This window comes from Lactuca virosa, chromosome 4 (assembly GCF_052849685.1).
Source record: "Lactuca virosa cultivar CGN04683 chromosome 4, Lactuca_virosa_CGN04683_v6, whole genome shotgun sequence".
Classification (NCBI taxonomy): Eukaryota; Viridiplantae; Streptophyta; class Magnoliopsida; order Asterales; family Asteraceae; genus Lactuca; species Lactuca virosa.
Window position 1 is genome coordinate 200,981,583 of NC_136429.1, and position 7,750 is coordinate 200,989,332.

Sequence of the window (7,750 nt, forward strand, 5' to 3'; positions counted from 1 at the left end):
AATCCTTTGTATAATATTATCAAATTTGACATGATAATAAGTTGAAATAAAATAATTATATATGTTCGTTTATATAATTATACCCTTTTTGCTCGACATGTTACAAAAGGGTTAAGGTTTTACTGTATCAAAATTTGTATCCATATGTATATTTATATTTAATAAAAATATAAATGTAACGGTTTGTATATTAACACAATTTATCTTGTGTTTTACTTGCATTGCCACCCCCCCCTAAAACATATAAAAATCGTGAAAACTGTAGGGGTATGAACTCACCTCGAGTGTGCGTTCTTGGTTGAATACTAAGTGATGGAAATGATCCTCGGGTTAGAACACGTGTATATAGTCGTAATCCTAATAGTATTTAACACATAATATTGTGTATAAATTAGTTAAATTAGGATGTGAAGTGTTTTAAAACACTAGATTAATTTAAAAGGACTTACAAGTTTTTCTGGGGATTTTGGATAATTTTCTTGAGTATGTTTGAAGATATTAAGATATTCTGGGCAAAACTTTGAAGATTTGAAGATGTGAATGAAACTCTTATGAACTTTGAGAGAATTTAAGAGTAAAAGGGACGTAAATGAGGGATTAATGAGGGGTGTTTTCGGTTCTAGATATTTATATTGGGATAAATTGACGTGACATATGCATTCGGATGTGTATTATATCACTTTGAAATGTGTGCCACCTCCTAAAATTAGAGATTTCAGCTTATCCTCTAAACTGAAAACAATGATTTCGGTCTAAATGTTCAACCAAGAACCAAGGGTTCTTGGTCCAGAGGTATTCAGTCAAAGGGAGTTTTCGGTGGGGGTTTGCGGTCCGAAGGTTTTTGGTGGGTGGGTGTTCTCGGTCAAGGCTTGGATTTCGGTCCAAGTGGTTTTTGATTCCAAAAACCGAAAACTTCCAAAGAAATGTTAATTTTCATTATTAAATCAAATATTTTTAATTATTTAACTTTTGTTTAAGATAGTTTGATTGGCCTTGACTTTGGTTTGACTTGCTTGACTTTTATTGACCCGAAATAACTGGTTGTTACAAACCTGCACTTACCAATGCTTGTGTTCCATCACTAGCCAAACCCAAAAGACTGCACATCCCCTGAAGACCAGACGAACACTTCCCGAAATCCTAGCAAAACTGATAAATCCAGATACTTTTAACGCTACAATATTAAATCTTGAAACCCTCTGAACTGATGCTCAAACCAAAACCTCAACAATAGACTACTTCCCTTGGCACCCCCAAGAGCCAACCAAGCAGAATTGCTAAAACCACTAAACCCTGACAATACTGGAGAACTAACCCGCTCAATCTGACCATAGACCTTCCATACAATACCCCTGAACCGATCTCGACCAAAAAACCGGAATAATAACTGAACACTAGGAACTCGCTTCACAAGATACAACCCTTTACTAACCCACTAATGATTCATGGCATGCAAATGACATATAACAATTCTTGAATATATAACCCAAACATAAGCAAAGAAATAAACCAAAAATACGCTTACCCAAACAGATGCAAGATTCCAACAACATAAATACTGATAAAAACCGAAAAGAAAACAAAAGATAACATACCCGCAATGTCGCCTGCTGGAGTCCTGACCTCCCATGTATGACACTGCAAAGCCTGGCTCCTATCTGCTCGGGCTCCTGCACTACCCTTTCGTCTGTCGGTGATCCTCAAAGTAGCCGGAGCAGGCGCACTCACTGCTCCTCCCCTCAACATCGGACATTCGACCTTCTTGTGGCCCACCTGATCACAGTGAAAACATAGCGGGCTTGCCCCCTGAGGACAATCCCTGCTGACGTGACCAACCCTGCCACACTTGTAGCAGCACATACCCCTGGAACAACAAACTCCATCGTCCAGTTTCCCACACGTGATGCACTGACCCCGGCCCTGATGGCCTCTCAAACGCTGATCGGATGTCTTGGGTCTCTTCCCGGGACCCTCCACTGTATGCACCTGATCTGGCCCCCTCTTCCCGAGGTTCTCCAAATCGATCTGCCGCTCTCAGGCTCTAGAAATCATATCAATCAGGGTCTTGCACCCTAAAATGATCACAAACTCCCTGATATCATCCCGCAACATATCATGATACCTCACCTTCTTCATTTCCTCATCTGCTGCATACTGTGGAACCAATGAAGCCTTCTCCTAGAACTTGGCAGTGATCTTTGCCACACTCTCAGTAGTCTAGCGCAAATCCATAAACTCTCGCGCCAATTGCTGCACCTCAATCACCGGTGCAAACTCAGCTCGGAACCTGGTCGAGAAGTCATCCCATAAAATAGCATCAAAAACATCATCACCCATCTCACTACCAACCTCTTCCTACCAATCCCGTGCCCTGTCGTTCAATAGGCAGGAAGCATATCTGAACTTCGCCTCCTCGGGGGCAGAAACTCGCCTAAACGTGTTAGCCATATCTGCTAACCACCTTCTATTGACAATGAGGTCCCTCTCCCCATGGAATGTAGGAGCTCCACAAGCACGAAACTCCCGGAAAGAAAGAGTGCGAGCTCAAACGATAGTCATAAGCTCAGCACGGAACGTGCCCAAGCGCTCATCCAAGTTCTCCGAAATACTGTGAGAAATCTCCGATGAGATGAACTCCCGCATCTACTCGCTGATCGGATCAGTACCTGCTCCTGAGTCGGAACCAAAAACAGAACCTCCTCCTTGAGTGCTCATCACCAAACTGACGACATGCCAATGATTAGAACATAACCAAAATCCTCCTCCCAAAAGCTTCTTAGATTCTCCAAGACTCTCACCGATTCGAGTATGGATCCTGTTCTTTCAGTAGTACGAGCCCAATACTACCTTCCACACATATCCATACTTTCCTCATCAATCATCCCGAATCCTCTAAGTCACCTTCTCAAACTGATGCACCAAAAACTCTCTAAACCGCGCCACTAACCCACTGAAGCATATCCTAGGCTCTCCTAGGTTCCCGACCTCACCCAACCCTCAGCTGCTGAAGAGCTCCTACCAATGTCAACTAACTACCTCATGAATACAGTCACATGCAATAGAGATCACATAATCCTTCGTGTAAAAGATTCATCCCTAGAACGGTTGGACTCAAACAAGAGTTGCGTAATAGGGTCAGATCCACCACTCTGAGATTAATTAACTTGTGCCACATGTGACATAGCATATCCACTTAGTAGTCAATTCACATCACTAAGTGCCCCACAAAGCACAAAGTAAGCAGCATTCAGACAATGGAAAATCTAACCAACATACACTAACCAGGCCATTCTATCCAATTATTAGAAATTCATACTAGCATTCGATTCTAAAGCTCATAAAATGAGGCACATAAAGGCATCCCTCCTATCATATAATACTGAGCAGATCCTTAGCCCTAATCTAGGATGTAATTCTCATCATCATATCATATATCATAATAAACATATATTAGAATTCTGGGAACCACTTACTTGAGCTCGGCTAATTGCACACATCATACCCCTTACTTTGATTAGAAATTCTGTTAGGGTACAAAGTCATGTTTGGATGTGGAGTCTTAGGTTTTAGCTTCTTGTATGTGTAAATGGGTTGAGTCTTTCCTATAAATAGGAAGTGGGTGACTCCTATTATGTAAGGAACCATTTAGAGTGTTAGACTAGAGAGAGAAATTGTGTACAAACCCATTTGTATATCATTTCTAGATCTAATATGAGCTTACACAGATTTATTTACTCCTTGTGTTCTTGATTTTACATGATGATTTACTAGATCTTTCTAATTCCGCACAAGCCATCATAATCAACACCACTACAATTGGTATCAGAGCGGGTGATTCATTTTTTGATCTTTGATCTTCATGATTTAGAGAGCTTTTAGATTCTAGAAATCGAATTCATCTTTGATTCTATTCATAATTCAATTTTCTTCACTAGAATTCAAGTGATTTTTACTTTCTCTCTCTAGAAAACCCATTCAAAATCACTTTCTCTCTCTAGAAATCTTCAAGTTCTTGTGATCATGGTGAATTTGCCGTAAAATTCTTGGATTGTGATCGTTGAAGATATCAAATACAAAGTCAATAAAGATCAATATTATGGGTTGGTGTTAAACAAGTTGATATATTGGAAAACTATGGTTTCTTATGGAGGATTGAAGGATGATCATGGAAGCTTGATATTTCAACCACTTTGTGAGATCAAATGGTTGGCTGATATTACATGGTCCATATCATCACGTAGTAGTGAAAAGATTGGAAAAGAAAAAATATTTGTTCAGAAAGAAATATATTTCTCTTATTGAAGACCCAAATGATCTTCGTGCTCTTAAGGTTGTTGAAGTTGTTGACAATGGAGTTCAATGTGATGTTCTTGATGTTCTTGAAGTTCATGATAAGAAGATTCAAGTTGATTCTCAAGATGAAAAAGTTTTTTGCTCGATTGGAGTTCAAACCGATGATATTTTTTGTTCTTGTGATTCGTTTGAAGGAATGATTCCTTATCGGAAGCCAGTGATCCAAGAAATTCACAAGTATCAAACTCCAAAAGATTTGATTCAAACTCATAAAGTTGAAGTTGTGGAAAGTGGGTTTGTTCATGAAATCAATTCTTCAAGATGCAAAAAGATGAGAAAGAAAAAGAAGAAGAAGATCAATCGCAAAAACAAGCGGGTTTACTCACAAAAATCATCGAATGTTGTTGTGAATCCGAAATTCGTGAAGCAAATTTGGGTTCCAAAGCAACAATCTCCAAATGTTGTATTGAATTTGAAGTCAAAACCCAAAAGTGTTGGTGGTTCTTTTGAAGATGTTCTTGGATCGATGACGAACACGAAGAACACGAAGAACGAGTTGTACATCTCGCATACTGGATGATATAATGTTCAAATTGGAGATTTTCTTGTTCCAACAAAAGAACCAAGATCTTCTAAATTCGATTCGTTTGTTGAAAATGGAACTCGATTCGTCAAAAAGGTATCACAAATTCTCAAATGGATTCCAAAACATCCATGATTCCGATTCATGCTTTACGTTTTTTCATTTTTGATCGATTTGTCTGATTGGATCTAGTCCGTTTCAACCCAATTATTGATCCAATATTTTTTTTGTTTAGATCAAGCCCAATCATGTTTTCTAATATTTTGATCCGAAATTCGAATACAGTTCAATCACATAACCAGTTACTGTTCATCATTGGTTTTAAGCCGATAATATCGTGATCTGATTACTATTCATATTGTTCGAATGAAAGCCCAATTAAATTCTTTTTGATCTATTACTGATTCATCGCTTTTCTAATCTTACATCTGTTTTCCACTCACGACATTATAATTCACATCGATCATCGATGTATCAAGAATATATCGGTTGTTCTAAGGTTAACAAATTTAGTAATCAATATTTTGATTTTTATGATAATCGATTCTAATTTTGTCAGTTTTTTGAGTCGCAAATCATGGTTGACTTTTCTTAGATATCAATCGATGTATCAATCTTTGATTTGAATTGAGATCAAAGCCTTTGATAGATGTTTGTTGAAAGTCAAAAATCAGGTTGTTTTTGTATTGGAAAACATTGAAGTCGATAGCTGATTATGTTGTTCGATTTTGATTTTTGATTTCTTTTTCCGACTGATGAAGTGAAAGTCAAAAGAAAATTCAAAATCGGCTTATCCTCTTGGTATCGTTTGACTAGGTTCAATCTATCAAATGCAATGGTTATTGATGCGATGTCGAAATCGAATGCGTGCAATGGAGTTGTTCGATTTTCACCTTGAATATTGAAGTCAAATTTGTTTGCTTGAGATGAACTGGTCTTCTTGGTACGGTTCGCACTGAAATCGTCATCGTTCGCATCAGGGAATGATTGAAATCCGAATCGATGGTTTCATGTTTATGAAACACAGGAAATCGAAGTGAATTGGTTCTTATGGTTTAATTGAATTGTTCAGATGTATCGTTGTTAAAGTCAAATGCGAAAATGAAAGAAAAAAGCAAAATCGAATCGGAAGGATTGGTTTTGATAGCGAACTGGATGAGTAGATGATTTACTTTCGAAAGCTTGATTTTTGATTTCGAATGGTTGGAGTCAATTATCAATGGTCGATGGTATATAACGATGTGCGAAGCACTGTGAGAGAATGGTTGATGGATATCGTTCCAAGGGAAGAACAAATTTTTGGAATGAGATGATCTGGGGACGATGATTTCGAAGGTTTGGATTGATTTCGATTGCTGATTGAGTAACGAAAACTTGATTTTTGAAAAGCGAAATCTGGAATCGATAGTTATTGATTGATGACGAACAGGAAGGGATGGGTCAAGATTCGAATGGACGATGGTTTGGAGTCGATTGAGTCGATTTGTGAATAGTGATTTCGTTGTGTGCTGATCAACTTTCGCATCTGGTAACACAACATGATTTCGCTTTTATGGTAACATTCTAGTTCGCATCTTCAGTCTCGTATTGGATTTAAAAGTCGAAATTAGTTTTGCTATGGATCGTCGTTCATATCTGTATCTGATAACACAAATTTGGGGAAGAAAGCAAAAATGTTCACATATGGTCCTTCCATTTTCAGTGTTTTGGAAATTACTACCCATTTTCGCAATGGTAGCAAATTTTTGTGAAGTAGTAAGAATTTTCGATTCGCATCCCTGAAGTTTTGTGAATTGGCAGAATTTACCCAGTTTCGAAATTTGGATAAAAACAAATTCTGAGAAATGGTGAAATTTATATTTCTGGTCCCTTCAGTTTGTGCGAATTTATACTTTCTACCCCGTTTCGCAAATGGGGGAGAGTTTCGCATATTTGGCTGTTTTTGGCGCAACGGGTCCCTGCAGAAGTCAGCAAGTGACATTTTTTACCCGGATTTTGGAAAATCTTGCAACTCTCACACAAAAGTCGAAAATTTTCATAAATTGGAAATTTTTTCGAGGCTTTTTCGTGATTGTTTTTCCGTGCAAGATTTTTAGTGATTCATTTTAGGTACACATCAAGGGGGAGTATTGTGAAGTTTATTCCTCGGGCGCTTCTCACCCTTAATGGGTTTTATAATCATTTTTTTGATTATAAAAAGGGGGAGAATGATGGGTATTCGAAGCGGGTTTGTCGGATATTCATTTGCAGATTTGAAGACCGGTGTTACTTCGAGGGGGAGTTTGGTCTTGATCGCGCTAGCTCGTTGGAGACTGAAGCCGGGACATCCAATCCTAACTTTGAGGGGGAGAATGTTAGGGTACAAAGTCATGTTTGGATGTGGAGTCTTAGGTTTTACCTTCTTGTATGTGTAAATGGGTTGAGTCTTTCCTATAAATAGGAAGTGGGTGACTCCCATTATGTAAGGAACCATTTGGAGTGTTAGACTAGAGAGAGAAATTGTGTACAAACCCATTTGTATATCCTTTCTAGATCTAATATGAGCTTACACAGATTTATTTACTCCTTGTGTTCTTGATTTTACATGATGATTCACTAGATCTTTCTAATTCCGCACAAGCCATCATAATGAACACCACTACAAATTCATTTTTAATTAAATGTTTATTTTATAAAAATTCTCACAAAATCCTCAGTTTGAGTTCAGGCACACCCGAGAGTATGCCCGAATCCTTCAAACCAAGACTCTGATACCAACTTGTAACATCCCAAATATCATAGGGTAAAAATTTCATTTTTATTATAATCAAAACACTAATGTAACTTTTATTCAAACATTTAAAATCATTTCAAAATAAAACAATTATCAGAGTT